Source organism: Chiloscyllium punctatum, chromosome 36, assembly GCF_047496795.1.
Source record: "Chiloscyllium punctatum isolate Juve2018m chromosome 36, sChiPun1.3, whole genome shotgun sequence".
NCBI classification, from domain to species: Eukaryota; Metazoa; Chordata; class Chondrichthyes; order Orectolobiformes; family Hemiscylliidae; genus Chiloscyllium; species Chiloscyllium punctatum.
Genome location: NC_092774.1, coordinates 57,352,634 through 57,360,623, shown reverse-complemented (window position 1 = coordinate 57,360,623; position 7,990 = coordinate 57,352,634). Strand labels below are relative to the sequence as shown.

At 46.8% G+C, this 7,990-nt stretch overlaps 1 non-coding gene across 1 annotated transcript; it reads right to left on the bottom strand.

Moving 5' to 3' along the window:
• Positions 1–5,837: 5,837 nt before the first annotated feature.
• Positions 5,838–5,909, bottom strand: trnae-cuc (transfer RNA glutamic acid (anticodon CUC)). The gene has a single exon. It is a non-coding gene; the product is annotated as a tRNA-Glu (tRNA).
• Positions 5,910–7,990: the final 2,081 nt, after the last annotated feature.

Here is a 7,990-nt window from a genome sequence, read left to right as displayed (position 1 = left end):
AGTTTCCCTCCTGAAAGGACATTGGTGAACATGGGATTTATGACAATTGTCGTCAGTGCCATCGATACCATACTGAGACTAACTTTGTGTTCCCCATTTATGATTTGAATTATTCACATCTCACCTCTTGCTGTGGTGGGATTTGAACTCATGTTCCCTGGATTACTCATCCTGTGACATTATGACTACACTGTTGTTTCCCATTCTTTGCTATTTTGTGTTTGCTGTGCACGTCTTTGTCCTCTGATGTTTGGGAAATTGAACCTGTTTAAAAGATTGCCCTAAACCTGTACCTTTGACCTAATCTTTGGTCACCTGTCCTAATCTGTGCTCCGGTCTTGTGATTTTTAAAGGAATTCTCATTATGTTCATTTGAAGCACTTTGAGATAGTTAACTGTACCACAGGTATTATTTGATTGCTGCTTGTGTCCCTATCTTAATATCTGAAAGTACAGGGTCATATTTTAAATGTAGAAGACAAAAATGAGGATGATTTCTTTTCTTTCTGAGGGTTGTGTGTCTTCTTCAAAAGGCAGTGGATTCAAGATCATTAAGGCAGAGGTAGATAGGTTCTTGATAACCAAGTGGATGAAAGATTGTCGGGGATGTGTTGGAATGTAGAGTTGAGGTTGAATTCAGATCAGCCATGATCTTATTGAATGTTGCAGCAAGCTCAAAGTGCCGATTGGCCTACTCCCGCCCCTTATATGTTTGTATCAAGCAGTCTGTGTCTCCCCTCTTATAGCTATGAACTGGGTCATTCCTTTCCAATATTGCCCCTTGTAGACAGTTAATTTCACACCAGATGGCCCCCTATTAGGAGCAGGCACATTGTAGCAATTGCAGTATTTCTTGTGTTAATTTTGTTGCTTCTTACTCAGTGTTGCTGAGAATCTTCTAAATAAAAACCAAAACACTTGTATTATTATCGCACGAATGGAAGTGTAGGTTTGGATGTATCATTGTTGAATTAGCCATTCCCATCTTTTCCAGAATTCTGTGTTTAAAGCCCTCGAGTCTGGTTTCCACCCCTGAAACAGTTCTTATCAAGGTCATATGTGACATCCTTTGAAACGGTGATAGCGATAAACATTCCCTCGTCGACCTGCGGACAGCCTTGATCAGAGTTAATGACAGTACTGACCCTCTCCAGCATCACTCTATCCTCTGGGAGGGTCTGGTTTTAGCGTCTTCCATTCTGATTTGTTTTAACGTAGCTGCTGGTGTTGGCATCTATACTGATGATATCCAACTGTGCCTGAACACCACTTCTCTCCCGACTACTCTATCATTCATAATTTACAAATAATTTCATCTGAATGCCTGCCCAATTTCCAGCATTGGATAACCGTAGACATTCCCTTAGTTAAATATTGTGAAGTGTGAAGCCATCGTTTTAGTCCCCAAGTTCGACCTGAGCCCCCGTCCCCCCCGCCCCCGTCCCCACCCCAGTAACTCTGTTGACATCCTTCATATCACTTGAAAACTAGGATCGATAGATTTTTGAAGAGTCGGGGGATGAACAGTTACAGGAAAAGGGCAGGAAAGTGAATGTGGGAATGCCAGATCACCCAGAATCCTACTGAATGGAGAAGCAGGTTCAAGGGTGCTGAATGGCATATTCCTGTTCCTATTTCTTATGGTTCCCGAGCCGTTACCTCTGATACAGGACACTGACTTCAGTGTGTGCCATTACTGAGAGTGCTGATGTTCCCTTGTGTAATATCAACAACTTAGCAGCTGTTAAACCTCTTGCTCCTTTATTACCTCCAAAGACAATATGCCAATGTGTTCAGGGGAGGCTATGGCCGACTTTATTGTCACCAGACTATTCACCCAGGTAATGTTCCGGGGACTTGGATTCACAACCTGCCACGGCAGACGGTGGAATCTGAATTCAATATAAATCTGGAATTAAGAGTCTAATGATGAAATCGTTGTGGTTTGTTGTAAAAACTTATCTGGTTTCCTGCTGTCCGAACCTAGTCTGATCTACGTGTGATTCAGATCCACTGTCAGCTGGTGGAATCTTCACTGCACTTTCAATCAAAACCTCCACTATAACCTCCCTACTTTTATACTCCATTTAAAGGCCAATCTCCCTTCTGCCTTCCCTATTAGTCACTGTGCTCCCAGAAGCAGGATTGTGGATCAGTTTAAAGTAGGTTCTATATCTCTGATTACATCGGTACAAAAGGCAGTGAAGAAAGGTTTCAGCACACTGGCTTTCATCAGTTCGGGAATTGAGTAGAGAAGTTGGCAAGTTATGTTGCAGGAATACAGGACGTTGATGAGGCTGCACCTGGAATATTGTGATCAGGTTTGGTCCCCTTGGTGTTCTGACTTCTGACTTCTTCAACTCTGGGTTTGTGTTGAACTTGATGGGATACTTTGTCCAACTCAGCATGTTTAAACAGTATCTCTCAGAGGGATTCATCTGAAACTTTTCAGGAGGTGAGCTCAACAAGATTGAACTATTCAAAGTTACTTGGACTCTATTTAAAACTTACATCAGGACCAGTAGTCAGAGACACATACAGCATGGAAACAGACCCTTCGGTCCAACTTGTCCATGCTGACCTGATATCCTATATTAATCTAGTCCCAGTTGACAGCACCTGACCCATATACTCCGGCACATTATTTCATATATGTACCACCCTCTGAATGAAGAAGTTGTCCCTTTAATATATTTCGCCTCTCACCCTAAACCTATGCCCTCTAGTTCTGGACTCCCCCATCCCAGGGAAAAGACCTTGTCTATTACCCTGTCCATGCCCCTCATGATTTTGTAACCTCTATTAAGTCACTCCTCTGCCTCCGATGCTCCAGTGAAAAGAGTCCCAGCCTATTCAGCCTCTCCCTGTAGCTCAAACCCTCCAACCCCCAGTAACATTCCTGTAAATCGTTTCTCATGGAGAAGTCAACGTTTCAGTTCTGAAGAAGGGTTAATACCCAAAACGCTGACTTCTCCACATCCTGGTGCTGCCTGGCTTGCTGTATTCGCCCAGCCTCCTGCTTGCCTACTTCGGGTTGCAATATGTAGTGGCTCAGTGTTTACCACTGCAGCGTCACAGCGCCAGGGACCCAGGATTGATTCCAGCCTTGGCTGACTGTCTGTTAGGAGTTTGCACATTGTCGCAGTGTCTGCGTGGGTTTTCACTGGGCGATCCTGTTTTCTTCCATAGTCCAAAGATGTTCAGGTCATGTCGATTGGTCATGCTTAATTGCCCATAGGGTTAGGTATATTAGTCAGAGGGAAATGGGTCTGGATGGGTTACTCTTCGGAGGGTCGATGTGGACTTGTTGGGACAAATGGCCTGGTTCCACACTGTAGCTAATCTCATCTGCACGACTTTGTCACTAACGAATGGCAGAGTCGACTCGACGGGCCGAATGGCCGAACTTCAGCTCCGATGGTCTTGCGGTCTTAGGTTTCTCTGGATCATTTCATTTGGCAATGCGCAGTCCCTGGCTCAATGAGCAGCAGCTTCCAATGAAAACAAAGCTCATATAATGGTTGAACTCCTCCAGAGTGGAAGCAGGTCCTTCAGCCCAACACATCTGCACTGATTCTCCGAAGGGTAACCTACTCAGATCCATTTTCCTTACCTACATAAATTGCACACAGACCTCCAAGGGTAGAAGTATTCCTGGGTTCCTGGTGCCATGAGGCAGCAGTGCTAACCCTGAGCCACCATGAGGTTGTGGTTTCGGGGGGTGGGGGAGGCAATTGCAGTCCAGCAGAAAACGAAAACAGCCCACCTACTCTCCCACTGCACCCACTGTCAGATCTGGCAGGAGGTTCAGTCCTGGGGGATGACTAAAGGCAGCGTCACTGGTGGGATCTGATTGCTGGGAGCGCTGGTGCCCCCGCTGGTGCTTCCGCGAGTTGCAGGAAAACATGAACCTCTTCCCACACTCGGGCCAGCTGAAGGGCCTCTCCCCCGTGTGGACACACTGGTGCTTCAGCAGGGCGGAGGAATTGCTGAGGATTTCCAGCATTCAGGGCAGCCGAAAGGCCTCCCCCCTCCACCCCCCCATTCCCCCATGTGAACCAGCTGGTGCTTCAGCAGTGTGGAGGAGCGGGTAAAGCCCTTTCCACACTCGGGCAGGAGAAAGGCTTCTCCCCGGTGTGGACGGACTGGTGCATCAGCAGGGCTGAGGAATTGCTGAAGGCTTTCCTGCACTTAGGCAACTGAACGACCTCTCCCCCATGTGGACCCACCAATGGGCCAGCAGGTCGGAGGAAAGAGCAATGCCCTTCCTGCACTCGGGGCAGAAGAACGGCCCCTCCTCAGTGTGGACCCACTGGTGTCTCAGCAGGTGGGAAGAACTGCAGAAGGCCATCTCGCACTTGGGGCCGGAGAACAGCCTTCCCTGGTGTGGACCAACTGGTGCGTCAGCAGGACAGAGGAATCACTGAAGGCCTTCCCACACTCAGGGCAGCAGAAGGGCGTCTTCATCTCTGTGGACCAAGTGGTGCTTCAGAACCCTCTCAAATTTCACAATATCCGTGTGATAGGAGGGAGACCAGAATTGTACACAATATTCTTAAAGTGATCTAACCAATGTCCTGTACAGCCACAACATAACCTCCAAACTCCAATTCTCAGTCAGAGCTTTCAAAACCCACACAAAACAAACAGGAAAGGATGGAGGGATAAACCGAATTTTTGAGAGTCAGCTTGAAAGCATCAATGAGAAACCAGCGGACTGGGTTTATTGGGTAGCCGTTCTCCTTAAATACACTGTATACGTATTTCTCTTGTGCTCTTCGTAGTTTCTCTGTGCTGCAGTGTGTCGTGGCTCGTTGAAATAATGTCCTGATGCAGCTTCGTTTGTGGGTGTTGGGATGATTGCTTCTGTGGTTAAGTATTTGGTTTGTGTGTGTTGTTTTTCTGTAGATGCTAGTTTGAAGTTCCCCATTGACTGTTCGCTCTACTGTGACATCTAGGAATGGCACTTTGTTGTTGTTCTCCTCCCCTTCAAACCAGGAGCCCCCACTTAGACCATAGTCTCACGACTTGGAACACCAATATACAGACTTGTCAAAGGCCTACACTGAGGACTAAAACACCAAGTGGAAGATTCACTCCACTCCATTTACTCCATCCAAGAATTCCTGAACACCAAAGACACTAAGATAGAAGAGGATGGAATAATGTTGTCCTTTGATATAACAGCCCTGTTCAATCCATTAACATCAACGTGGCCAAAGAAAACTGAAGACACTACTCGAAGAACCAAAGACACAAACACAGCACCAACTTCATCAGCATAGATAACACTGTCAAGCTCGTGGATCTGTGCCTTATCACCCACTTCATATTCAATAACAAGCCCTACAAACAAATCAACGAAATACCCATGATACCACCGGCAACATCAGAATTCCTAGCAGAAGCAATAATGCAGAGACTCGAACAAATAGCCCTTCCAATGATCCAACCCAAACTTTGAGTCCCCTACAGCGATGACACATTTGTCATCAAAAAATGAAACGAATTAGAGGAAACCTAGAACACCATCAACAATATCCTTACTGGCATAAATTTCACAAAAGAGAACAACAACAAAGTGCCATTTCTAGATGTCACAGTACAGCGAACAGTCAATGGTAAATTCAAAACAGCGTCTACAGGAGAACAACGCACGCGAACCAAGAACTTAACTACAGAAGCAATCACCACTACACATACAAACAAATCTGCATCAGGACATTATTTCAACGAGCCACTACACACTGCCGCACCCAGGAACTACGAAGACCAATAAAAAAACTCTACAGACCATTGTCGAAGAACGGGTAGCCCTTAAACCTCCTGAAAACAGCTTCCCTGACCGGGAATCGAACCCGGGCCGCGGCGGTGAGAGCGCCGAATCCTAACCATTAGACGACCGGGGAGATGCAGAGGTCGCCTGATAGCTCTACTAAAAATTACTTCCCTACCCGGAAATCGAATCCGGGCCGTGGTCGGTCGAAGGCTTTGTCATTTCTTTTATCCATTGCTCCCGATCCGGTCTCCTCTACATTGGGGAGACTGGAGAGTCCTCGCAGAGTCAAGTCACAGCGCTTGAGGGAACATCTCTAGGACACCGGCACCAATCAACCCCATCGCCCTATGGCCCAACATTTCAAACCCCCTCCCACTCTGCCGAGGACATGCAGTTCCTGGGCCTCCTCCATCGCCGCTCCCTCCCCACCCGATGCCTGGAGGATGAACGTCTCATCTTCCGCTTGGGGTAAATTCAACCCCAAGCCATCAATGTGAACTTCATCAGTTTCCTCACTTCCCCTCCACCTTACCTCAATTCCAACCTTCCAGCTCAGCGCTGTCCTCATGACCTCGCCGACCTGCCAATCTCCCTTCCCACCTATCCGCTCCATCCTCCTCTCTGATCTGTCACCTCCATCCCCATCCCCATTCACCTATTATACTTTTTGCTACCTTCGGCCCAGCACACCCCACCCCCAATTTATCGCTCCACCCTGGAGAGGTCCTGCCTCTATTCCTGATGAAGGGCTTTTGCCCGAAACGTCGATTTTCCTGCTCCTCGGAAGCTGTCTGACCTGGTGTGCTTTTCCAGCATCAATCTGATCTAAACTCTGGTTTCCAGCATCTGCAGTCCTCACTTTTGCCTACCCAATAAACCCAATGTGCCGATTTCACATCAACAAACTGACACAAGCAGACACAACGTCTGTAGAAACCCTAGCCACATTACTTTACATTAAAGACATCTGGGAAATGATGTCCAGACAACTCAACCCTCTCAGCATCATGGTAGCCCACAAATTTACCAACACATTTAAACAGCGGCTAATGAACCTGAAATACCCGATACAAACAACCGGAAAAGTTTCTTATTTACAAAATACCATACAAGGAAACATATACATGAACTCTGCCACACAGGTCTCTGTGGCAAGAAATGCTGGGATGAGATAAGGAATTTTTTTTTCAGCCAAAACGAATCGGCACTGACAGGACAGCCATTTAAAATCAACGCTGTCAGCCCAGGATGGAAGACCCGAAGGGATGGACAGTTTTCTTATTTCCTGAAGATTTACAAAGCTGAGACTGGGTTTTGGTGTTTGTTCCCTTTCCACTCCCAAGAGCCGCAGTGGTTGGGGTGGTGTGTTGGGGAAAGTGAAATGTGCCCGTGACCAGTGTGTGGGGTCTTTCAGCTTCCCCTCCTCTGACGGCGCTGTGACTTGACTCTGATGTTCTCAGGGACATTTACTGACACGAGACAGTGAAAAGATTCTCATTCCTGCACATTTGGAATTGTGCCAATACGCCGATTTCAGGACAATGAGGAAGATTAATTGGGATGTGTGAAGAAGCTGTGAGCTGCACTTGAAACAAGTAGGTGGAGTCAGATACGTCATCCATTGCCCCCATGGTCCTGAGAGTACCGAACGCCACCATGTTCAGAGCTCTGACGTTAACACGGACATGAGCAGCAATGGGAACATTCACAATGTGAACAACCAAAGATAATCACTGTCACAGATTCCCTTCCACAGGCCCAACTTTGTGAAGCAGTATCTTTCACTGGCAAAGGAAACACCCTTGTCTTCAGGTGCCTGCTTCATTTCGATCACGATTTCCGCTGATATCTGCTTGTTCCATCCTGACAGACAGTGGGTTGCAGATTCTCATCGTTACCAATGTGAGTGAAATATTTCCCAACTCCACTGATTTGAATCTTAAATAAGAAACCGGGGAACAGTCTCCCTATGTTTTTGACGACATTTCTCAACTGCAGTCGGCAGGGTTCACACCTGCGTGGGGAAACCGCAATGGATCTCAAGTCCATCGCATTAACCACTCGGTCCACCAGTACAGAACCACACTGACAGCTTCATTTCCCAGGTCTCTCTGCTTGTGGAGCTTAGAAAGAGTAAATCACTGCTGAGTTTTTTGAATCCATACACTTCACAGGTTTCGATACGGTTGAATATTTGCATTTGGCAAGTCT